Source organism: Schistocerca serialis, chromosome 2 (assembly GCF_023864345.2).
Source record: "Schistocerca serialis cubense isolate TAMUIC-IGC-003099 chromosome 2, iqSchSeri2.2, whole genome shotgun sequence".
Lineage (NCBI taxonomy): Eukaryota > Metazoa > Arthropoda > Insecta > Orthoptera > Acrididae > Schistocerca > Schistocerca serialis.
Window position 1 is genome coordinate 436,783,450 of NC_064639.1, and position 27,044 is coordinate 436,810,493.

Here is a 27,044-nt window from a genome sequence, read left to right on the forward strand (position 1 = left end):
AAAATAGCAACTAAAATCAGCATTTAACATTCAACGCCATGTGCTACCTGTTTGTGAAGTTCGTACTTCTTTTCTAAGTACCTTGCGTATGACGCTATGGCTGCATAGCCTACCTATTGTGGAAGCAATGAATCAAGATGCCAGTTTGCGCTGACAAAAATTTTACACTTGTTTACCTGATATGTTTGGCGAGGATGTCTCTGGACTCCCATCTACTGTGGAAATCTTGGTTGTGTAGCATAGACCGAGATTTAGGTTTGGTTGAAGTCTGATAATTCGGCTGGGTTTGTGAACCAAACGAATCTGAATGCCAAATAAAAGGTTGACCTGTGGCGTACGATAGTGTTCACGTTCAGGCCATGTTGAAATACACTTACTTTCTATCAAATACTAATACGGCAAGATAAATTCAGGAAAGATATATTAGATAATGGACAAGGCTCCGACCAGTATTTTGATGCATGTTATCCACACATATTGCACATGAACTACGAAAAATGCAGGGGGAGGGTCCACTACGTAACTTTTAGCAGGCGTATTCACAGAGGTTTTTTTTTTTTTTTTTCAGCAGTAGGTTATATGCAAGTATTGCACTTACACTATTTCTGATGTCAGCTTTTAACTGAAACTTATTAAATAAACACATTCGTGATCGCATTTAAATTGTTAATTTCTATGTTTTAGGTGACCGATCTCGATCTTCTAGGAGATCGTCATTAGATCTACATTTCTTGATGAGAATAGGAATCGGTGGCGTGGAGCAGGTCCATCTGTGCTGGCATGGAGAACATTTGCGAACCTGCTGCACGCCAGCGAGTCTTACTGTCATCAAGAAATGTAGATCTGATGACGATCTCTTAGATGATCGAAATCGATCACCCAAGAAATTGAAATTAACTGAAAGCTATGTATTTCCTACCCTTCTCATGCGCGTATCATCAACTTTAAACACATAACCAAGTCTTTATTAATAACCACAAAGCAGACAATTTAGGGATATGGCTCAGCTTAAACAAGAGGAAAATGTAATTTTCATGTTATTCACTCACAGTGTATTTCGTGTTTATTTATCATCGATTTCAATTCGCATAGTAACTGTAACGACACGCTGTTGAAAAACTCAATTTGCACACTTTACAGATGAGAACATGTCACTTCTGCTGCATTTAACACAGTTCACCTGCTCAAATCTATCACACAGCTTCAACGACTGATTGCTTTACAAATGAATTAATCTGCTAAATATTTGACGTAACCGAGAACGAGTTTAGCAAAGATTCGAAATTACGTTTGAAATTTGTTGGAAGTCGCTAACTTTTGTTCTTATGAAACATTGGCTGAATACTGTCTGGATAATTTGCGCTCCATTTTAAGCTAAAGCTAGTTTTTCACACATTTCAATGTTTATGACGTCATATGTCCTGAACCAGACCTTGTTCTCAACTATGTGTCGTAGGGCTATATAATTTTGCAGACAAATTCAGTGACATATGTAAATGCTGTCGGAAAAGTGTGTTGCGAATAGAGTTAGTAGTAAAGAAGAAATAAATTACAGCGTCTTGCCTGATGCTGAAGTATTTTTGTGCTCTATTTTAGGCAAAAGCTAGGTTTTTCACAGATCTCTGTCTTTATGACGTCAATGTTGTGCAATGATATAATTTTGCAGATACGTTCAATGAAATTGGTTACGGTCTACGAGGTGTGTTGGGAATACGAGTAGAGTTAGTAGTAGAGAAGTAATAAATTATAACGTCATGTCTGATGCTGAAGTTTTACTGCAAGAACAAAAATGTAGTAAGAGATAAACTTTTTCCCTTTAATCATTTTGTGGGTGCTGTCAGCGAGAAAAAGTTCCGTAATGCTTTGGAATAATCTTTAAAATATTTGCTATTGTCTGTTAGATGCTGTTTGTGACTAAATCACAGTGTAACAGCTACCGTGATAAAAATTGTAAAAAACTGCGACAAATCGCAACTAAAATCACAGCTACCGAAAATAGTTTTCACGTAAGCACTGTTATCGGAACGTCACAGTTTATCACACTCCTAGTCAGGGTCTTTTTTTGGCGACTCCGCTATAGCGAGGCAGGTAACAGTACCAGTGGTAGTGTATCGGGCGAAAGCGACACAGACGATGGACTGACGTAGAATCAGAACTAAGTGTAAAGTGATAACATAGATTATGAGATATATTAAACTCAGTTCAAAATTACTTTGACACTGTCCTTTTGGCGGGAGCACGTGGAGGCATGGAGCACAGTTGCCACATCACACACAAAGCACGTGAGTAATCTTAAATTTCATTCACCTGCCTTAAACTCCCAAAACATTCAGCTTACTGAACGAGAGTTTTGGAAGATCTGAACTATGATTTGATTTAATTTTTATTTGCACGAGCAAATTTTTATGGCGCGATGAGGAAAGTTTACGAAAATGATTTCGTAATGGCATTACAGAATCTTCGACCAGCAAGAAACTTTTTTTTGTTTTGTTTTAAGATAGACGAACAAATTATCCCAGCTAAGTCTTAGGAATAAATCATGTTTCGATGTGCTCTGAAATGGAGCTGTGTCGGAGATCTTTGGAGTTAATTGTGATGTGCAATGCTCAGCACTCGTCCGTTAAGAGCTAAGCAGTTGCCCACTTGTTTTCATTACTAGAAACAGATCACCACATTTATAACTATTTATTACATTTTTTGATCAGTCGTGCATCTTTATCTTTCCTCATCTTCAACAGTTTATGGCCACAGAAATACCCACAATGAAACCTCAGATTGTGCAAACGCACAGTCCACACCTGCCATGGAGGCGGCCTCTGTCAAGGATGGGATGGGGGACGCTGGAAGGGAGGTGTTTGGAATCGAAAGTGCTAATTAAAGGAAACGCTGGTATACTATGATACCGTCTGCCACGCCTCAATCCTAGAAAACAAAATCGTCTGCTCATACCAAGGCTGGAACTCGAGAGACACACTTCACTTCCACCTTCTACCCAGGTCACGATCGCTAGCAACCACTTGACAATTCTCTCATGCTTACCTAGTAGCTAGTCGGTGTGTGGACACTTTTAGTGCATTACCAGAAAGAACTACTACTGCCCTAAGGGGACAGGCCGTTTCCTAGCCAATCTTCAAAACAGTGTTATCATTTAAATTCAAAGCTGTAACAGTTCCTTCGATCAGCTTATTAGCTGTTAAAACATTCTATAGCCAAGAGAGCATAAAATATTTTTTATTTAAGATAACCGATTTCAACGGACTACGCTGTCATCGTCAAGTCTTAAAATCTGTTATAAAACACGTTCGTATTATGCTGACCTCACGTACAAGAAGGCAAGTGGATAAAAATAGCACATTGTAAAAGGTTTGTCATCGCTAAAATACTTAAAAACATAAAGCACATTGTGCAACAGGCTATGCCCATATACATATTACTCATAGTTGCTTGTTGCAACAAGCAACTGTAATATGTATATGGACACATACGTAAAATGAATGCGTTTTCACAAAATTTCTCTGATTTCTCGAATTTTCTCCTTGTGTTCAATACGCGAGATGTCTGTGCGGGGTGGTAATATGTTGTCCAACTCCTCCTGAAAAGTGCTGTTCCGAAATTTCAATAGTAAATCTCTCCGCGATTCATAGCGTCTCTCTTGTAACGTCCGCCAATGGAGTTTGTTTAGCATCACTGTAACACTCTCTCGCCAGCTAAACGATCCCGTGACGAAACGCGCCGCCCTTCGTTGGATCTTCTCTATTAGTCCTACCTGCTAGGGATCCCAGACAGATGAACAATAAATACTCAAGAATCGGTCAAACAAGCGCCTTACAAGCCATTTCTTCAGATTGTTCCGATGAATCTGAGTCTGGTATCTGCATTTCGCAATATCTGTTTTATGTGGTCATTCCATTTAACGTCGCTGTGGATAGTTATGCCTAGATATTTTACGGCAGACGCTGTCTCCAGCTGTTTGTCATCAATAGTGCAGCTGTACAGTAGTGGATTTCTTTTCCTATGTATCCGCAATACGTTACAATTATTTACGTTCAGGGTCAGTTGCCAGAGCCTGCACCATTCATCACTTCTCTGCAGGTCGTTCTGCAAATTCTTACTATCTTCTGGCGTTGCTACTTTGATATAGACAACTGCATCATCTGCGAATAGCCTTAAAGAGCATCCGACGCTTTCTACTAGATCATTTATACATATTGTAAACAGCAATGGTCCTATCACACTTTCCTGTGGCACTCCGGATATTATCTTTACATCTGTCGATTTTCTTGCGTTAAGAGCTACGCCTTGAATTCTGTCTGCAAGAAAGTCTTGAATTCAATCCCAAGTCTGCTCCGATACTCCGTAAGCTCGTATTTTTTTCGTTAACGGCAATGCGGGACGGTGTCAAATGCCTTACAGAAATCAAGGAACACGGCATCAACCTGAGCGCCGTTTGTCCATTGCACTGTGGATCCCATAGAGCAACATAGAGCAATAGAGCGAGCTGAGTTTCGCAGGATCTCTGTCTGCGGAATCCATGTTGATTTTTGTAGAGGAGATGTTTCTTTTTCAAAAACGTCATAATTCTGCAGCTTAAAACTTGTTCCATAATTCTGTAACAGATTGACGTCAATGCTATAGATCTATAATTGTGTGGATCTATCTTACGGTCGTTCTTAAAAACGGGAATGACCTGCGCTTTTTTTCCAGTCGTTAGGTACCTTTCGTTGCTCAAGCGATCTACGATAAATTACTGCTAGAAGAGGAGCAAGTTCTTTCGCATAATCTTTATAGAATCTTACATGTATCTCATCTGGTCCTGACGCCTTTCCACTACTAAGCGATTGTAGCTGCTTTTCAATTCCGAGATCGGTTACCTCAATATCTTCGTTCGTACGACGATTGAAAGGAGGGTCAGTGCTACGATCTTCCGCGGTGAAACAACTTCGGAAGACCGAATTTAGTGGCCTTCTCTCTGTTATCTTCCGTTTCGGTGCCGGTGTGGTCGCTGAGAGAATGAATAGATGATTTTTACCGACTTACTGATTCTACATACGACCAAAATCTCTTAGGGTTTTTACGCAGGTCGGTTGACATCGTCTTATTTTCAAAATCATTGAACGCTTCTCTCATTGCTCTCCTTACGCTCATTTTCGCTTCGTTCAGTTTATTTTGTCAGCTAGGTTTTTACTTCTCTTGAATCTGAGATGAAGTGTTCTTTGCTTACGTTGCGCTTTTCTAACACGACTGTTAAACCATAGTGGATCTTTCCCATCGCTTAAAACTTTACTCGGATCATACCTGTCTAGAGCATATTGAACGATGCCTTTGAATTTTTTCCATTTGTTCTCCACATCTTCGTCCTCATAACCGAATATTTGATGCTGACTGCTGAGATATTCTGAAATTTGTATCCTGTCACCCTTGCTGAGCAAACATAACTTCCTACTTTTCTTTGGGTCCTACTTTTTGAGTCGAACGATGATTGTTGTGCTAATTTAAGTTCAGAGCAAAAATACAGTACCTTCGTTGCCCAAAGAAAACATTGAGAGTAATAGCTTTCAATGAAAAAAGAAATGGCTTTAAATTTTTCAGTTGAACGAAGGAGGGAGAAAACGCCTAACGTTAAGCTGCGTGCAAAGCCGGTTTCGTTTCGTAAAATTTGAAAATGAATTGTATTGACACAAGGAAGATTTACACGCAGTACGGAATGTGCGGCAAACTCAAACTCGCGAAAGTGTGAAAGAAAAACTATTCGGAAGATTTAGAACTGCTTGGGAGAGTTAGTTCACCATTGCCAAGTGAAATTTACGGGACAAGACCTTCCGAATTGCAACTGAGGTGAACATTACTGCTTTCCAGGCTTCTTCGACGTGGCTAAACAATTCAGAAAATTACACGGAAAAGGAAGTCGCAAAGCCGGCCGGAGTGGCCGAGCGGTTAAAGGCGCTACTGTCTGGAACCGCACGACCGTTACGGTCGCAGGTTCGAATCCTGCCTCGGGCATGGATGTGTGTGATGTCCTTAGGTTAGTTAGGTTTAAGTAGTTCTAAGTTCGAGGGGACTTATGACCACAGCAGTTGAGTCCCATAGTGCTCAGAGCCATTTGAACCATTTTGAAGTCGCAAAATTACGAAGTTTCCTCAAGTGACACCTTCGACTGTCAAGAATTCAATGCCTGCACGTTGCTTAAATCGCATTGACCGACCGTCTGCGCAGCGTTCCATACTTTACACTGTTACAACACAACCGTTCAATGCTAAGGCTTCCCGCCAACTAGAGCTGCAGAGAAAAGACTACGCAACAAGCCAGTAGCTGTCACATACCAATGCTGCCAACTGTTGAAGTGTTACGAAGGTGGAGGCATTACTTTTCAGTCAACCCTTGTAGAAGCTTACACTTATTACACCACCAAGAGCCTACAAACCTTAACATGTGAAATAAATTTTAACTTGATACAGCTACCCTGATCTGAGAGAAAGGAGTCTTAGCATACGGACGAACAGAGTTAGATAACAAAGGACAAAAAATTTTTTTCTTGTGATATAATTATAGATCTGAAGTTTTCGGATTTTTGCTTTGATTGTGCTGTGAGTCCTTTTTTGTTAAATTTCATGATTCTAGGCCAACAGAAAGTACACTGTAGGTTTTGGTGAGGGAGTCTGCGAGTGTCAAAATATGTGACTTGCTTATATTGACTTAGAAACTTACATTTATTACCTCGCAAAGAGCCTGAGACCTTAGCATGTAACAAATTTCAGCTTGATTCGTCAACCAGTTCCTGAGAAAAATGGGTCTCAACAGACGGACGAACGGACAGACAGATAAGAAACGATAAAACAATTGGTTCGTCTTATATAATTACAAATTTACAGTTTTTGGATTTTTTTCCTTTGTTTGTATTGTGAAACCTTGCTTCTTGCCAAATTTTATGATTCTAGGTCAACGAGAAACATCCTATAGGTTTTGATGAGCGAGTTTGCGAGTATCAAAGTATGTGACATAAATGGACGCATCTTTTGACTGCATTGACGTGGAAGCTTCAGTTTTTTACACTGTCAAGGAGCCGTAGATCTTAGTATCTTAGTGTGTGACATAAATTTCAACTAGACATGTCTACCCGTTCCTGAGAAAAGGAGTTTTTAACAGTCGGACAGAGAGGTAGACGGACGGAGAACAAAGCGATCCTTGGGTTCCGTTTTTACCAATTGAGGTACGGAACCCTATAAATTAAAAAAAAGGACTGTTTGGTTGCAAAAATCTTGTGATCTACGTAGAAAAACCCGCGATGACAAAAAGACTTCGTATAACTCGGATTACGTTCTGAACTAATAGTATGATTCAGCTTCTCAATAAAGAAATTTTTTCGACTGTGTAAAGCATTTTTCAGTAAATTATCGGACAGTATATTTCCCATAACTCTGTCATTTCAGATTTATCAGCGTAAAAGTGTTGTTACATTTCAGTCATTTGTGAGTAGTCAGTTTGCATCATCACTTTTTACGAATTTGATCAAGTATGTCTGGTACGCAGCTCAATATGCAGAACAACGGCTACGACCATTTCTTACTCCATCTCAGTTCCGTGTAAATAAAACTATTAGGTCTACAACTTTGCTTCCGCCATTTTACAATAGCGGCAAGTGGGGTTCAGATGGTTGGTCATAGGTGTAATACAGTCAGCTTAGGCATCTGTAAACATAATGCCATAAAAATATTAGTCGATTTGTGATTGCATCATAAGGTCATTCTCGATTAAGTACTCAACTTACGTACCCATTTCTCGCCATTTGCGGGATGTTTTAATTTTCTGCTTTAACATGAAGAAATCTGCGGCTGTGGCTTTTAAAATGCTGGGTAAGACCAATGGTGAGGGAACTATTAGTGGAAGAACGCGCAGAGAATGTTTTCAACGCCTTAAGAACGGTGGTATTGATTTTTGAAGATCGGCATGGCGGTGGAAGACAGACGAAGACAGTCACAGGACATGATTATCGAAAGCAACTGATGCGTTCGAGCCCAGCACTGAATCATAAACGGCCACAATACAGCGATAGTCACGTAAAGGTAATTTTGCAGCAGGTCAGTGCTCGACCCCACGTCGCAAAACCCGTCAAAATATACATGGAAACGTTGAAATGAGAAGTTCTATCCCTCCTGCCGTATTCTCCATACGTTGCTCTCTCTGACTACCAACTTTTTCCATCAATGGCATACAGTCTGGCTGACCATCACTTCCGATCATATGAACAAGTGCAAAATTGAATCGATTAATGGATCCCCACAAAAGACGCCCAGTTCTTCCGCCACGGGATTCATGTGCTATCCGAAAGATGGAATAATGTAGTGGCCAGTGATGGGCAATGCTATGAATCAATTTTTTTGTAAGTTTTTCACAATAAAGCCCCGAACTTCGAAAAAAAAACGGCGGAAGCAAAGTTGAAGACCTAGTAGTCATTGCTGTGCAGTGCCTGAATGCATTAAATTTTGTTTTACCAGGTGTATCTTGGACAAGGAAAACGTTTCGTCACCACACTCTTTGCATTTTTTGTGACTACTACAGCGTATAAACAAGCAACTGTTTCATTGTTAGTAAAATAAACGTATCCAAAACTTACCATATGAATCGTGCTACAAGAATTTGTATAAAATATTTCATGTCAACAAAGTATCAATTGTAGAAGTCGTCTGTAAAGTAACATAATACACTGCCATGTTTTTATTTCCTCTGCCAGTCACTTGAGTGTTACAGCTACATCTGCAACTGTTTGCCTGTCAGTATGAACTACGAAGTATTCAAAAATTAACTATTTGAGACATTTTTGGTGTGGTTTAAGTACTTAAAATTCGCGTGTGTGCACTTTGGACTTCGCTCTAGACGGCGCTGCACGGTGCTACGTTCTCTCGCCAAGGCAGTGTCAGCTTATTCACCGGATCCCGCGCTATGCAGGAAGGAGGGGGGGGAGGGGGGTGTAGAAACTGCTTTCATAAGCTGTTCTTCGTGCGGAAAAACTGAGTAATTTGAACATTTTTTAAGTACTTGCAGAGCGTCTTAGCAGCTAAAATTTTGACTGCTTATTTCTTTCGGTGTGTTGTTCCTGTGTGAACAATTTCAGGGTAGGCTTCGTGTCAGATTGGATCATTCCGTTGTTAGTCTAATGAGTTATTCTTTTTATCGATATGTAGTAACAGGGGCCGTAAGATTAACCAGTACTCGAGGAGCGACTTGAGCAACGCTGTTGCATGGCGGTAGCAATCATAAGATATATAAATATATGTGATATTGAAACGTCCCCTTTGAAAAATTGCACATGACTGTGCTTAACCTGACACACAATATTTTTGGCTCAACGCAATCTGACTTTCAAAAGCCCTACAAATGAATGGCCCTGACCTACATTAAACTATACGTTTCACAAATCACTTACCTCACAAAAATCTTCGTTACTCAAGCTACTGCAATACAGCGAGCGCCACTACGGCCAGCTAAATAAAAGATTCAAACTACTGAAGGCACTAACTACTGATAGGCATAGTTAGCAAATGAAAGATTTTAATAGAGAACAAACAATGTATTTACCTTAATAGTCATAATACACTCCTGGAAATGGAAAAAAGAACACATTGACACCGGTGTGTCAGACCCACCATACTTGCTCCGGACACTGCGAGAGGGCTGTACAAGCAATGATCACACGCACGGCACAGCGGACACACCAGGAACCGCGGTGTTGGCCGTCGAATGGCGCTAGCTGCGCAGCATTTGTGCACCGCCGCCGTCAGTGTCAGCCAGTTTGCCGTGGCATACGGAGCTCCATCGCAGTCTTTAACACTGGTAGCATGCCGCGACAGCGTGGATGTGAACCGTATGTGCAGTTGACGGACTTTGAGCGAGGGCGTATAGTGGGCATGCGGGAGGCCGGGTGGACGTACCGCCGAATTGCTCAACACGTGGGGCGTGAGGTCTCCACAGTACATCGATGTTGTCGCCAGTGGTCGGCGGAAGGCGCACGTGCCCGTCGACCTGGGACCGGACCGCAGCGACGCACGGATGCACGCCAAGACCGTAGGATCCTACGCAGTGCCGTAGGCTTACCGCACCGCCACTTCCCAGCAAATTAGGGACACTGTTGCTCCTGGGGTATCGGCGAGGACCATTCGCAACCGTCTCCATGAAGCTGGGCTACGGTCCCGCACACCGTTAGGCCGTCTTCCGCTCACGCCCCAACATCGTGCAGCCCGCCTCCAGTGGTGTCGCGACAGGCGTGAATGGAGGGACGAATGGAGACGTGTCGTCTTCAGCGATGAGGGTCGCTTCTGCCTTGGTGCCAATGATGGTCGTATGCGTGTTTGGCGCCGTGCAGGTGAGCGCCACAATCAGGACTGCATACGACCGAGGCACACAGGGCCAACACCCGGCATCATGGTGTGGGGAGCGATCTCCTACACTGGCCGTACACCACTGGTGATCGTCGAGGGGACACTGAATAGTGCACGGTACATCCAAACCGTCATCGAACCCATCGTTCTACCATTCCTAGACCGGCAAGGGAACTTGCTGTTCCAACAGGACAATGCACGTCCGCATGTATCCCGTGCCACCCAACGTGGTCTAGAAGGTGTAAGTCAACTACCGTGGCCAGCAAGATCTCCGGATCTGTCCCCGATTGAGCATGTTTGGGACTGGATGAAGCGTCGTCTCACGCGGTCTGCACGTCCAGCACGAACGCTGGTCCAACTGAGGCGCCAGGTGGAAATGGCATGGCAAGCCGTTCCACAGGACTACATCCAGCATCTCTACGATCGTCTCCATGGGAGAATAGCAGCCTGCATTGCTGCGAAAGGTGGATATACACTGTACTAGTGCCGACATTGTGCATGCTCTGTTGCCTGTGTCTATGTGCCTGTGGTTCTGTCAGTGTGATCATGTGATGTATCTGACCCCAGGAATGTGTCAATAAAGTTTCCCCTTCCTGGGACAATGAATTCACGGTGTTCTTATTTCAATTTCCAGGAGTGTATATACATATATATATATATATATATATATATATATATATATATATATATATATATATATATATCAGTTCATGACAAATTTCAAAAGTCCGCCATCTCTCTCCCCACATCCACCACTGCTGGTGGCTCACCTCCAACTGCGCAACGCTACCCGCTGTTCACATCCAGCTGCCGCTGCCCAACACTACAATGGCAGACAACAATGCAAACTAGCCACAGACTGCACACAGTACAGCCAGTGATTTTCATACAGAGCCCTACGTAACGTTGCCAACAAGAAAACATAAACAGCCTACTTACATAGCCCCCATGCTCCCCACAAAAAATTTTACAAATTGTTTTGGGCAGTGGCCAATAATGATTTGATAAAATTTTTCATAATTACAATAACACAGATATCAAATGCATTGATAAAATGTTTGTCAAAAGCTAAAATTTTCTCAAAGTCTGAGCAGTAAAAGAAAATGGACACGGAAGTAGTGGATTTCCATGCAGTCTTGAAGAAGTAGTGTTGTCCTTCCAACATAAAGACAATGCTGACTCTTGACATGCTGACAGGTAATGGGCCACAACAGAGCAAACCCACAGCAGAGTCATTCGACGTTTTGAAGAGTATTGGTAGGTAGGTCATCACAGAGCAGGCCCACTGTAGTCCTGGTAAAGATTACAGTATGGTGGGCCACCAGAGGTGCAGACCCACTGCAGTCCTTCTAGAAATAATGGTACTGGTGAGTCAGCAAAGGTGTAGACCCACTGTAGTCCTTGTAGAAATAATGGTATTGGTGGGTCATCAAAGATGCAGACCCACTGTAGTCCATGTAGAGACGGCCAGCAGCCATCTGTTGCAACTGTCCAGGTGCACAATCAGCATCGAAGAGTCTTGCGGAGAATATAGCAAGTTCATAAACCATCACTTGTCCACTCACGAAATTTTTGGAACTGTCCTTAGAACCAGCAATGCTGTTATCCAGTCCCTTGCTGAATCATTAACACTCGTGCAAACACTATCAGTCCCTACTTCTCACATTTTGTCCATATACTATGACCAACAGAAACGTGTCCAGTGAAATGTAACTTACAAGTTGCTTAATTTGATGAACTGGTGTCAATTACAATTTTATAACATGAGAATACAATAACAAAGGTACAAAATACATCTTTAAAGAACATAACAATACAGATAACATTTGTAGTAATATAGGCTTTACAAAAGAATCGAAATAACATATACATCAGTGTTACAGGAATTATGACATAAGTACATACATAAAAGATCAGAATAATTATTGAAACATAGACTTCACACATGAGCATTAAAACAGAACGGAATAAATAATGTCTAAACATCTTTACAAAGAAAATAACATAGTATTTGAAAAATTCTACAACATAAATCTTATTAGCCAAACACATAAAGACAGGAAAAAGACAAATACACAAGGATACATAAACACATAGCGGAATAATACGAAAGGAAAGACAGGGTTCGTTTTCAGGGTAACATTTGGTACTGCAGTCCAACCCAAAACTTCATTCCATAGATCTTACGTCTTATTTCAACATTTGTTTCCACCAAAAAAAATCCTATCCAAGCATGCTTTCTGTATTTATATGTTTACATATTTCTTACCTCATTATTTATTTTCCATTATCTTACCTCATCATTTATTTCCAAGAAAATCCTACCTAAACCCTACTTTTTTGTTCATATCGTCTTTTAAATACTTTTTTTGGCCAACCATTTTCTTATAGCTTCTCAATGCATTTCTTTCCATTCATCACAACTCGTTCTCTCATATAGCTTACCCCATCTTAAGCTAACTTAAATCTAATGAGCTCAGATGCTAAACTAAGGAACGAGACAATGCAGCAGCACAAGACAATTAACACAAACAGCAATGATAAAAAAATACAAAGCAGCATAAATTAGCAGAGCAATTGCAATATTACAACTAATATAAGGCAATGTGCAGCAAACAATAAAAATAAATCAGTAGTAAAACTGGCTTAACCCAGTAATACAAAGTCAAATTCAGTAACACTATGCCTGGCAAGCAGCAGCAGCAAATGCTATAAACCTAAACATGACAAAGCTCAAGCAGAAAAAATAGTACACTAAAGACAACAACACAAATAAGGAAAATGTCTGTTCACATCTTAATATCTATGTCATTAAAGTGGTGCACCACAAGAAGTTATTCTACCAAAAATATTACCAAGTACAGTAGTTGAAAAGAAAGTTATGTATGCAGTAACTGTTATTAATCCCTTCTTATTGTTCTTTCCTTTCCAAGTGCTCCTTTTTCGAAGAATGTGGATCATAAAATAATTATTTAATAGGTCTGTTGACAAAAAGTGTTCACATTAGCAAATACATGTAATTTTATTTTATAAAACCAATGCTGCAACACAGCTGGAAACCAGATATTAAACAAAATGAACAATCTCTCAACTAGAGAGACAATAGATGTAAAATGTTTCTCATCATTTCATTAGGCATTTTAGTAAATATCATAAATTAAGAGCTCCACAGTGTAATCATATGTTTTCAAGTTTGAGCGTGTCGTATTTGCGATGCTTTCGACAAAGAAATGTCAATAGCGATGATAATGGCCTCCCTTTTTTTTCTACCTGTGCCTCTGAAAAGGCACACACTAATGGCTTTTTCACCAGGCATCTGACACAGCTGGCCACTCATGACGCATTACGTCAAGGTCACTTGGCTTTCTTACCGAAATATTTACGACACCAGTTTGCAATACAGTGACAGTCTCATATACAAAATTTCACAGGTCTAGAATTTGCGTTACAAATCTGTAGAAACAAAATCCTGTAAATATAACAGTGTCCAAAAAATTTTCGTCGGCATTGTGGTACATTCACGCATTTACGCAGATTTCATAACTCTTAAAGTACGATTCTTGGTTTCCAACATCCTTTTTCACAAATCAGAGTCCCTAACCACTACTCATTATTCCTTACCTTATTACACATATACATATTCGTCGACACTTCTTCAATATTTCATCATAATAAATACGTAGCATAATCAAATTCCTCATATAGCATCAGCTTACTGATCATAAACATACCGCAACAGCATAATACACATCATCATCGTAATAATAACATCATAAAACCTCTGCCAAATCTCAAAATCGTTGTAGCTTCCTCCAATAGTGTCAAAACCTAAAAAAAATTCTCTGCTCATGTCAAAAGTGTCATCTGCCTCAAACATACTTTAAAAATCATGATCCCATACCAAATACATCATTCAAAGCTCTCATAGTATCACAATGGTTCCGAAAAAATATGAACAGTTTACAAAGTACAGACAAAATACAATTTCGTAAGTGTGAAGTTACCCAACTGTGTAGTTGCGTAAACATATGTCACTGCCGTAGTAAAAACGTTTGTCTCTCTCAGTTAAATGATCAGATAGCTGTGTAATTATGTGTTGGAGAAATATGGTACTGATGTGTAAAGTTGTGTAAGCAAATACCATATTAGCTAGGGCTCCTAGTGCTTGCCAAACACATGATACACAAAGTAAGCGAGTACCCCCCTGAGGATTAATGTAATTATACCCTCATGTGTTACAGATCATTGCAATGGAATGAAATGTATCACGGAAAAACTTCGTATCATTGTACTTCAAATATCTTTAAAAATAAATGTTTTAAGTACAAAATTAATCACTCAAATGCGTGTCCTGTAGCGCTAAATGTGCGTCTTGCTGTAAGATAATTTTGTGGAAGTGTCGTAATTATCGTCCTCCGAAAGCTAAGTTCTGCAAAAGTCAATGTACTTACCTCATGATAAACAAAAGTGCAATGCTTTGAGTATAGATATCTTAGTTATAACGCTTATTGCCGTGATGAAGAAAGTACTGTGCTGTAACGTATTGTTGTGCTACAGAAAAGGCTGTCTCCTTGTAGCTATACCACAAAAGTTACTACTAAAACATGTTTTACTTTCCAGAAGAATTCAGAAAAACTGTGCAGATATAAAACAGATACACCGCAAAAGCAACAAGGTAAATTGTGTCACACATTAGTAGCGTCGTGATATAGACGTGTAGCTGTCAAATAAACTAACCACTATCTCATCTGGTATCACTCAGAAAGCACCTTGAATCCATAATGTATTTTCAAGTAAACCAAAATGTTGCACTAAAATCTCATTAGCAGTACCAGTACATGTTCTATGTATGTAAGCCTGATAGTCGTTACGTAATCGTGCAACTAACAAGCAAGAATGTACAAATAACAACACTGTGTCGTCTGTTCACTATAACAATGCATTCGTAATTTCTGTTTAAATAAGTTCTCTTGGTTCTTGACTGGATATTTAACTTCAAACATTGTTGCATGTTAACAGATTCTAAGTCTGACAAAGCATACTAGAAATGTGAAGTGAAAAATTTTATGGTAAAGACAAAGTTAAAAAGCAGATTATCTTTCAATAAACGGTTTTACATGTGAAATGTGGTGTAAACCTTTACTCTTCCTAGTACGCAGAGTTTCAACTTCAACGCAATTATCATGTGGTATACGTCGGATTCTGTAAGGTCCATTGTAAACTAGAAAGAATTTGTGACTCAAGTGTTTCTTCTTATGTGACAATGAATGAGCTTTAATGAGAACTTTCTGACCAATATACAATTTCTTTGCATTTGCTTTACCGTGTAGTTTTCTCCTTTTGTCTGCTGCAGATTTTATATTTTTAAGAGCCAAATCAATTATGTCTTTGTGTCGAAGTTTACGTGTATTCGGGAAAGGTAAAAGCTCTCTGATTCTGTTCGGTGGTTCTTCATTCTTTAGTACAAGAGTAGGTGGTAAAGCAGTGGAATCATGAGGCATTTCATTCAGCACGTTTTGAAATAAGTGTAAATATCTGTCCCAATGCTGATGCTTTCTGTGACAATAAAGTCTGCAAAGCTTATTGATTTCTTTCATAATCCATCTGGAGGGGTTACAATGTGGTGAGTACAATGAAATAAAAACAGGTTTGATTTTATGATTGCGAAGCATGCGTGACCAAACAGCAGATCTGAATTGTGGTCCGTTATCTGAAATGACTTTACTAACGTGTCCAACTTCACGTAAGAAATTTTTAACAAAGGCGTTAGATACAGACCGTCCAGTGGCTTTACGTAACGGTGTGAAAGAAACAAATTTTGAAGTAAGTTCAACAGCGACTAGAACGTACGAAAATCCATTAGATGTTCTGACAAGCGGTCCCAAGAGATCAACAGCAGCAAATTCTTTTAATTTAGAAGGAATGATAGGAAACAGCGGAGCACGATGGGAGATCGTAGATGGTTTCGCCTTTTGACAAAGTTTACAAATAGACAAGACTCTTCGAATTCTCTTTTCCATATTGTTAAAATAACAAGTCGTTCGAAGAATATGATAACATTTTCGTGGGCCAAAATGTGCATAGCTGAAATGAATGTACCAAATGAGCTTATCAACAACAGTGCAGCGTTTGAAAAGTATGTTGTTTCTAACCAGATAATAGTGCCGAATCTGAGTGTGTGTCTTTTCATGCCATTTGCTCTTGATGTCTTTCCAAATCGGATCTTTATCTTGTTCATGAGCAATGTCCTTTAAAGATGTGGTGATGAAGTTTTCAAAGGCGACTTTCTGAATGTAAAGAATACTGAAAATTTTCTCGAGGTTGCCTTCTGTGTTACTTTTCTCAAGCCCAGCCGGTGCGCGTGACAGTGCGTCCGCAACAATGTTCTCCTTGCCGGGAATGTAGACTATTGTGAAGCGGAATTCTTGCAGAAACAATGCCCAACGTTTTAACCTGTCATGATTTAATTTTGAAGACGTAAGAAATTGTAATGCACGATGATCACTGTATACTTTTACGTGCTTACCAGAAAGAAAGAAACGGAATTTGTTAAATGCCCAAATGATAGCTAAAGCTTCTAATTCAGTAACGGAATAATTTTTTTCAGATTTTGTTAGCACTCGGCTAGCAAAAGCAATGGTTTTCTGAACAGTGGTGTCATTTTCTGTGGCTTCTTGAAATAAATGGGCACCAAGACCGACTTTAGAAAAATCCGTGCTAAGGCAGAAATCTTGTGACAGATCTGGATGAGCTAGTATTGGCGCGTTAAGTAGCGATTCTTTCAAAGAATTGAATTCCAACTGTGCTTGTTCGTCCCAGTTCCAAATAGTATTTTTTTCAGTGAGAGAACAAAGTTTTGGTGTAACAAGAATTTGCATATTCAGAAAACGACGGTAAAAATTTACGAGACCTAGAAAACTGCGGACTTGTCTTTTTGTGGATGGAACTGGAATGGCTCTGATTGCTTCTAACTTTTCAGGATCTGGCTGAATGCCTTCAGAAGAAATAATATGTCCCAAAAACCTCACCTTTGACCTACCGAATTCAGGCTTTTCCAAGTTAACTGTAATTCCAGATTCTGCAAAAATACGTAACAAACTGTTGAGGATGCGATTATGTAGTTCCCATGAAGCTTCTGCTATTAGAATATCGTGCACATATAAGGTGATGTAACGTTTTAAGAACTCAGGTAATATGGAATTTAGCTCGCGAATGAATGCTGCTGAAGAAATGTTCAAACCAAAGGGAAGTTTCCGAAACTGATAACAAACGCCGAAACAAAGGAAAGCTGTGTATTTTCTACATTCTGGATGAAGTTCGATCTGATAAAAGCTGGATCTGAGATCAATGAAAGACAACACTTTTACACCATTAAAATTTTGAAGAAGTTCTTCCAACGTTTGTGGCCTGTCTGTTTCAGGAATAATGATAGTATTGATTTGTCTCGAATCTAAGACAAGCCTGATCGATCCATTTTTCTTCTTAACAACATGTAATGGATTGTTGTATGAGCTTACTGCAGGCTCAATAATGCCCTCGTCAAGCATAGATTGTATTTTTGTTCTAACACGGTCCCTATAATGTGCTGGAATTACATATGGTCTAACACAAAATTTAGTATGCTGACGAACACGAAATTGGTATTGAAATCCCCTGATTGTTCCTGTTTTATGAGTAAAAACTGTGGAATGTGCTTGTAAAATCTCAAAAAGGTCCTGCCTATCAGTGTCATTACAATTTTCAATTGTTTGAATTTTATTCTGAATTAACTCATTAATTTCAAATATGCCGTCGATATCATCCCTGTCAGTACTTGCAGAGTGATTGTTAGTGTCTAGTTCCGTAGAAAATTCCGAACTGTTGTCTAACAGAAGGTAAAGCCGATTAATTTCCTCGTCATGGTTTGAGAGCCAATCTTCAAATTTCAAAGCTATTGACTTACCTTCTTTCTCTAAACTTATTTCAGCATCGTGAAAGTTTAAGATTGCTTTGTATTCATTCAAAAAGTCTACTCCCAATATAATTTCCGTCGACAATAATGGAACAATGAGAAAGTTCATAGCGAAGCTGTGGCTTTGACAAAAGAATTCTAAATTGGTTTGTTGGCGTACATCTACACTTTTTCCAAAGATTGCACCTTGTAATTTAATCTTACGTAACGAAAGTGTGGGGCAATCGTTCGATTTGTTGCATTTGCTAAAAGCTGTTTCACTAATTACTGAAATGGGACTGCCAGAGTCAAGTACTGCCGTAAATTTTACGTCATTTACAGTAATGTGAATCACAGGATATGCAGTGTTGTTATGTTTTATGTCGTGTTGCTGGAGTAAGATGTCCCTAATGTCTTCCATTTTTACGTAATTACTAGCTACGGCAGCTGCGTCGTCAGTTTCATACGTACGTTTCGTGGCTGACAGCGGTATGAGTCATTGCCTATTGTCTCTTTGTTGGCGCGCGTCGTTATTGGGATTTGGAGACCTAACTTCTACAAATTCACCTCCTCGAGAGGGCCCTGCTCTGTTTGAATCCCGCCAGTTCTGGTGCAATTCAGGTCTGTCGTTACGATCATATCGTCTGTCGTCATGTCAGTAGATTCCATAGTTTCTTTCTTGTCGGTCACGTGGTGGAGAATTTCTCCCTGAATCGTAACTGCGCGCTGGACCGTTGCGTCTAAAGTTATTCTGTCTCCCGTAATAATAATTGTTTTGGTTCCCATATTGTCTGTTTCTCTGATTGTCTCTGTGATAGTCATTACCGCGAAGAGGTGATCTTTCCCTGTAGTTATTACTACTCTGCCAACGATTGTCATACGGGTGAGTCTGTTTTGGTCACGATATGTGTTGTGAGAATAGCCTTGTCGTGTCCAGTTATTATTTCTTTCATCGCGGAATTGTGACGAATGTGATCTGTAATTGTTGTGCTCCTGTTTTCGGGTTCCGGGATTGTCAGTGTCAATTTCCAGTTCTTGTAACAGTCCCTGAAAAGCTTCAATGTCGTCTTTGCAACATCCTGCTAAAATAATATGCCGTAAATGTTCAGGTAATTTGATTAAGCAAATGCGGATGAGTTCTGAGGGGCTGTATGGGTTTGAAAGATACTGATTCTTATGCAACATGTCTTCAAAATATTTCATAAGACTGGAAAATTCAGATTGTATGAAACGTTTCATCATTATGATGCTATGTTTTACTCGGTCTTGTGTAGCTTGAGACCAATACGCTGAGAGTAAGGCATGATAAAATTCTCCTTCACTGTGACAATTGTCAATGACCGATCGCATTCTTACAGCTGGTTCATTCTCCAAGTAGCCACACATAAATTCTAACCTGTGCTCCAATGACCAGTTGGGGGATGGAGCCACACTTGTGGATGAATGTCGTTGGCAGAATTCTTAAACGTTTTGAATTTACGTGTAGTAATGAACAGCTTATAGTCAAAATCATCGTGTCGGCGAGTAGCATATCGGTCATTGTTACGTCTTGTCGGCGGTTCCATCTCAAAATCCAGTGCGCCTTGCCAATTTCTTTCATAATTTCCGAAGTGTCCTGTGTTATTATTTTGTGGTTGTTCCGTATTTCTATGTCCCTCTTCCCGTACTGGAGCGCGAGTGTCCTCTGAAATATGTAATTCTTGTATTACCTGCGTCAACTGATCTTGTACTTCCCGGATTTCTCTTTTGTACTGTGTATTGATTTGATTTTAATTTTGTTTGAATTTTCTAATTTGTTCATACTCTTCTGTGTCAGTGAAGGCTACAGGTCTTGTGTCATTCAGATCATCATCTACCTTTGTAGATAAGTTAGTGACCTGATCTGAAAGTTCGGCTACTTTCTCCGATAGTGAACACATTTCCTCAGTGTGTTTTTCTGAACCAAGTTTCAGAGTGTCCATTTGTGTTGAAATCGAATCTACTGTGTCCTTCAAGTTTTCCTGAGTTTTTGCAAGTTGCGTAAGCGAATCGGTAGATGCAATTGAGTCCAATTTAGCTTGCAAGGTCTCATGATTTTCATGAACAATAGTTTGCAGTTCTTTTATGGCTGCTTCGTGATTCTGTAATGCATTTTCATGCCGCGAAAAAATAGGTTGAAAATGCTCACAAATTTGAGTTTTTACGTCATTACAGACTTTTTGACATTTCGATTCAATGTTATGTAACTCAGTAGTTAAATCTTCACGTGTTTGTTCAAGAGTTTGTTCCAATGAGTCTAACTTTTTAAGATTTTGTTCCACTGTGTCTAACTTTTGAATCTTTTGCTGTGTTTGTCTCTGATTTTGTTCCATTGTGTCTAACTTTTGAAGCTTTTGCTGTGTTTGTCTCTGATTTTGTTCCATTGTGTCTAACTATTGCTGTGTTTGTCTCTGATTTTGTTCCATTGTGTCTAACTTTTCAAGCTTTTGTCCCATTTGTTGCATTAATTGTAATAACAATGCACTGGTGTCTGAAACATGTTCCTCAGTGCTTTTCGGCAGTGAATTTGCACCGGCAACATTCACATTTTGACAAGCGGAAAATGTGTCTTGACGCATTTGAGAAAATGGTGAGGACGCAAAACCTGAATCTACAGTATTTGCAAAATTGTGTCCTGTCATTTCGGATTCCTGAGGCGAGCTGTTGCCGAGCGATCGATCGATAATGCTTCCCTGTTCACTACCTGTTTCACTGTCTACGCCATTGTTTGCAGCCTGCTCCATTTCCCTATGCACAGTTACCAAATTACTACTTTGAACGTCTGTTAATTCATTACACAGTGGTGCTGGCAAGCTACGCTCGTTGTCACTATTATTTCTCACTTTACTTTGGAGCCTAGTGTTACGTTTTTCACACGCCATTATTGTCACAATATTTCACACGATAACACAGAAAAACACAACAGCTGCGAAATACTTGGTGCAAATTAACATGCATGCCACAACAACAATGAAAGACTGCAACTACAAAGGAGATTCTCTCTACAATTACGCGCTAGCAATAAACAAAAGCTACACTAATTACACAAACTACAAGAAAAAATCAGAAGATTCCAGTGAGGTATCCTAGACCAAGGGTCGACATATGAAACGTCCCCCTTGAAAAATTGCACACGACTGTGCTTAACCTGATACACAATATTTTTGGCGCAACGCAATCTGACTTTCAAAAACCCTAGAAATGAATGGCTCTGACTAACATTAAACTATACGTTTCACAAATCACTTACCTCACAAAAATCTTCGTTACTCAAGATACTGCAATACAGCGAGCGCCACTACTGCCAGCTAAATAAAAGATTCAAACCACTGAAGGCACTAACTACTGATAGGCATAGTTAGAAAATGAAAGATTTTAATAGAGAACAAACAATGTATTTACCTTAATAGTCATAATATATATATCAGTTCATGACAAATTTCAAAAGTCCGCCATCTCTCTCCCCACATCCACCACTGCTGGCGGCTCACCTCCAACTGCGCAACGCTACGCGCTGTTCACATCCAGCTGCCGCTGCCCAACACTACAATGGCAGACAACAATGCAAACTAGCCACAGACTGCACACAGTACAGCCAGTGATTTTCATACAGAACGCTACGTAACGTTGCCAACAAGAAAACATAAACAGCCTGCTTACAATATATACGTCTCAAAATTACTGTCTTAGATGTGTTGCACCACACCAAAGAATTCTGTGTGAATGTAAATTTTTTAAAGTTTTTTTCCCCCGATATGTGTAGACCAGAGCCAATGCTGTTGGAGTACTGGTTATTCTTTGAGTTTTGCGGTCCCTTTAAATACATATCGACAGAACGGATATCATACTAAACTAATCTGGAACCATTCTATCGAATGGACACTTGAAATTTCACTTTAAAAATAATTTTGTTTGTAATGGCAAACAAACCGACACATTCCATCGAAACTGGGCGTCATCACGAGCAGTATTTGTTCTGGGATGACTCCTGCTGTAGGCCTACGTTGGAAAAATGGCTCTGAGCACTATGGGACTCAACTTCTGAGGTCATTAGTCCCCTAGAACTTAGAACTAGTTAAACCTACCTAACCTAAGGACATCACAAACATCCATGCCCGAGGCAGGATTCGAACCTGCGACCGTAGCGGTCTTGCAGTTCCAGACTGCAGCGCCTTTAACCGCACGGCCACTTCGGCCGGCTACGTTGGAAAAATGAAATTGCAAATATCGGTTGAAACACCAGAGAAAATGCGCCTGACGAATGTTAGGAGGGAAACCTGGTATAGATACTGTTGTGTTGTTCCGTCAATTTGATCCTTCATCCGTTGCGAAGTAAATCATAAAGCAATTTCTGGTCCATTGCAGAAACTACCTACAACCCAAAGAAGGCTTTTTCATGAGATATATACATATGTGATATACAGGGTGTTACAAAAAGGTACGGCCAAACTTTCAGGAAACATTCCTCACACACAAATAAAGAAAAGATGTTATGTGGACATGTGTCCGGAAACGCTTAATTTCCATGTTAGAGCTCATTTTAGTTTCGTCAGTATGTACTGTACTTCCTCTATTCACCGCCAGTTGGCCCAATTGAAGGAAGGTAATGTTGACTTCAGTGCTTGTGTTGACATGCGACTCATTGCTCTACAGTACTAGCATCAAGCGCATCAGTACGTAGCATCAACAGGTTAGTGTTCATCACGAACGTGGTTTTGCAGTCAGTGCAATGTTTACAAATGCGGAGTTGGCAGATGCCCATTTGATGTATGGATTAGCATGGGGCAATAGCCGAGGCGCGGTACGTTTGTATCGAGACAGATTTCCAGAACGAAGGTGTCCCGACAGGAAGACGTTCGAAGCAATTGATCGGCGTCTTAGGGAGCACGGAACAGTCCATCCTATGACGCGCGACTGGGGAAGACCTAGAACGACGAGGACATCTGTAGTGGACGAGGCAATTCTTCGTGCAGTTGACGATAACCCTAAAGTCAGCGTCAGAGAAGTTGCTGCTGTACAAGGTAACGTTGACCACGTCACTGTATGGAAGAACCAGTTGTTTCTGTACCATGTACAGCGTGCGCAGGCACTATCAGCAGCTGATTGGCCTCCACGGGTACACTTCTGTGAATGGTTCATCCAACAATGTGTTAATCCTCATTTCAGTGCAAATGTTCTCTTTACGGATGAGGCTTCATTCCAACGTGATCAAATTGTAAATTTTCACAATCAACATGTGTGGGCTGACGAGAATCCGCACGAAATTGTGCAATCACATCATCAACACAGATTTTCTGTGAACGTTTGGGCAGGCATTGTTGGTGATGTCTTGATTGGGCCCCATGTTCTTCCACCTATGCTCAATGGAGCACGTTATCATGATTTCGTACGGCACACTCTACCTATGCTGCTAGAACATGTGTCTTTATAAGTACAACACAACATGTGGTTCATGCACGATGGAGCTCCTGCACATTTCAGTCGATGTGTTCGTACGCGTCTCAACAACAGATTCGGTGACCGATGGATTGATAGAGGCGGACCAATTCCATGGCCTCCACGTTCTCCTGACCTCAACCCTCTTGACTTTCATTTATGGGGGCATTTGAAAGCTCTTGTCTACGCAACCCCGGTACCAAATGTAGAGACTCTTCGTGCGCGTATTGTGGACGGCTGTGATACAATACGCCATTCTCCAGGGCTGCATCAGCGCATCAGGGATTCCATGCGACGGAGGGTGGATGCATGTATCCTCGCTAACGGAGGACATTTTGAACATTTCCTGTAACAAAGTGTTTGAAGTCACGCTGGTTCGTTCTGTTGCTGTGTGTTTCCATTCCATGATTAATGTGATGTGAAGAGAAGTAATAAAATGAGCTCTAACATGGAAAGTAAGCGTTTCCGGACACCTGTCCACATAACATATTTTCTTTCTTTGTGTGTGAGGAATGTTTCCTGAAAGTTTGGTCGTACCTTTTTGTAACACCCTGTATACGTCTCAAAATTACTGTCTTAGATGTGTTGCACCACAGCAAGGAATTCTGTGTGAATGTAAATTTTTAAAGTTTTTTTCCCCCAGTAAGTGTCGACCAGAGCCAATGCAGGCCCAAGCACGGTGTCACAGTCAGAGCGTAACCAGGAAGAAAAACCAATGTAGCGGTTAGCGAGACACACAACTGGGGCATTGCCACAACAACCCAAACTGAGTGGAGAATGCAATTGCAGCAGAATGGTCGAATCATAATATCATTCTGACAGCACTGCGCGGCGCTGAAACAAAACGTAAATTGTATCCAGGAATGCCTTTCAGCATGCTGATATAGCAGAAAGAGCTAAGCAGAAGAGCTCAGAGCCGTAGTTGGGACATTGCAGCATGGTCATTCAGAGCTACCAGCCTTAGAAAATGGGGCCAAATTCTCCCATCCACGCAACTCGATAACTTCATCGGCATAATCCGATCAGCATAAATACTGCGACTTCTGAAGCACACAAACCATTCGATTCGATTTTATTGAATGCTGTTTCTTTGCAGGTAGGCAGTAACCATTTAGCTTGACAGAATTGTGAGTTACAGTGAATCCACGTCAAGGCTGTTCCACAATGTGCTGCCTAATATTCATCTACTGAATTCAACTGCAAGACACTAGCCTGCCTGATTCACTGCACAGCTGTGGAATGCCACTGCTGCCACTAATGTGTAGACCTGAGCTGGGGGTCACCCAGGTGTGACCTGCCAGCTGCCGGCCACAGACACTGTCCGGGAAAGGGGCGAACTTGATGTCCCCGCTGGCTGTATCTGTGAACAGATGCTGCAATTGTTCCCGCCTCTTGTTGAGAGGCCTGGGCATACTTCTCATCGTGCCACACAGATCTGTTGGCCACTGACCTAGGCACAAACTACGATGGGTTCGAGAGCACTCCCATTAAGCAGTGCACCTTGCTACCAGCATCCCAACTGGGTAGACAATGGCTACAGAACCCTGGATCGCCATTCTGCCCGACGTGTCAGTGCTGAAGATGCAGTTCTTGACTTCCAGCATGCAGCGTAGACGCCACTGTGCTGGGTGTGTCAGAAACTCCTGGCTGCCTTTCGTCGACGCCACCGAGAAGATGTTTGCATTGTATGACTCCAGAAATAAATGTATTTGCAGCCAACGCTCTGCCACTGACAGTCTCGGGCCTTTCACTGGACCACACTCCTGCGCTCCGACCTCGGCGTCCTACACTCGTTGAGATCACAGCTCTCTGCACCTCCACAGAGGCACGGTACAAAGTATGTTTGTAGTGCGTGGACTCTGAGGAAGACGTTATTAATATTTGCGTTCCACATGCTGTAACCTCCACCACATTGTGTCGTACGTTAGTTCTAGCATTTGCAAAAATAAAAATATTAATTGCCGGTAAATTATGTAGTCAGTATCAGTCTTACGAAATAATGATAATATTAATTATTTATTAGAGTAACTTTTGTGACTGAAACATAATCGAACCCTTTGCTTCCTACCACTCAGAAAATTACCAGATTGGGAAGCACTCTTCTAAGATAAATTGTAGTTTCAGTATTGTGTCTCATTTTCCGATACCTTAACCAGGTTTCCCATTTTTCTGTAAGTACACTACTGGCCATTAAAATTTGCTACACCAAGAAGAAATGCAGATGATAAACGGGCATTCATTGGACAAATATATTGTACTAGAACTGACATGTAACTACATTTTCACGCAATTTGGGAGCATAGATCCTGAAAAATCAGTACCCAGCACAACCACCTTGGCCGTAACAACGGCCCTGATACGCCTGGACATTGAGTCAAACAGAGCTTGGATGGCGTGTACAGGTACAGCTGCCCATGCAGCTTCAACACGATACCACAGTTCATCAAGAGTAGTGACTGTCGTATTGTGACGAGCCAGTTGCTCGGCCACCATTGACCAGACGTTTTCAATTGGTGAAAGATCTGGAGAATGTGTTGGCCAGGCAAGCAGTCGAACATTTTCTGTATCCAGAAAGGCCCGTACAGAACCTGTAACATGCGGTCGTGCATTATCCTGCTGAAATGTAGGGTTTCGCAGAAACTGAATGAAGGGTAGAAAATGGTTCAAATGGCTCTGAGCACTATGGGACTTAACAGCTGTGGTCATCAGTCCCCTAGAACTTAGAACTAGTTAAACCTAACTAACCTAGGGCAGAACACGCATCCATGCCCGAGGCAGGATTCGAACCTGCGACCGTAGCGGTCGCGCGGTTCCGGACTGCGCGCCTAGAACCGAGAGACCACCGCGGCCGGCCATGAAGGGTAGAGCCACGGGTCGTAACACATCCGAAATGTAACGTCCACTGTTCAAAGTGCCGTCAATGCGAACAAGAAGTGACCGAGACGTGTAACCGATGGCACCTCATACCATCACGCCGGGTGATACGCCAGTATGGCTATGACGAATACACGCTTCCAATGTGCGCTCACCGCGATGTCGCCAAACACGGATGCCACCATCATGATGCTGTAAACAGAACCTGGATTCATCCGAAAAAATGGCGTTTTGCCATTCGTGCACCCAGGTTCGTCGTTGACTACACCATCGCAGGCGTTCCTGTCTGTGATGCAGTGTCAAGGGTAACCGCAGCCATGGTCTCCGAGCTGATAGTCCATGCTGCTGCAAACGTCGTCGAACTGTTCGTGCAGATGGTTGTTGTCTTGCAAACGTCCCCATCTGTTGACTCA

At 41.1% G+C, this 27,044-nt stretch overlaps 1 protein-coding gene across 1 annotated transcript in view; it reads left to right on the plus strand.

Moving 5' to 3' along the window:
- Nucleotides 1-2,119: 2,119 nt before the first annotated feature.
- Nucleotides 2,120-27,044, plus strand: part of LOC126457302 (mitochondrial 2-oxoglutarate/malate carrier protein-like) — a 74,210-nt gene continuing 49,285 nt past the window's right edge. Inside the window, exon 1 of the mRNA XM_050093485.1 lies at nt 2,120-2,282. The gene's annotated coding sequence lies outside the window, so the exon portion shown is untranslated. The remainder of the gene's footprint in view (nt 2,283-27,044) is intronic.